Genomic DNA, 201 nt, shown 5'->3' with positions numbered 1-201 from the left:
AATTTTTATACAAAGTTTAAAATCTGAATTTATATGGTGTTTGTTGTGTAGCCAGCTAGGCTTTTATAAAAAAATAATAAACATTAAATAAACAAAAGATAAATAGCCAAAACTGGTCAAAATATCGCACTCCTATTATTTTGTGGACAACTGTATAATAAAATATTTAGTACTAGCCCGAAAAATTTTAAAATTATGCCG

This window comes from Rhagoletis pomonella, unplaced genomic scaffold, assembly GCF_013731165.1.
Source record: "Rhagoletis pomonella isolate Grant_MI unplaced genomic scaffold, Rhpom_1.0 Rhpom_scaffold_00002, whole genome shotgun sequence".
NCBI classification, from domain to species: Eukaryota; Metazoa; Arthropoda; class Insecta; order Diptera; family Tephritidae; genus Rhagoletis; species Rhagoletis pomonella.
Note: the sequence above shows the minus strand (reverse complement) of the source record.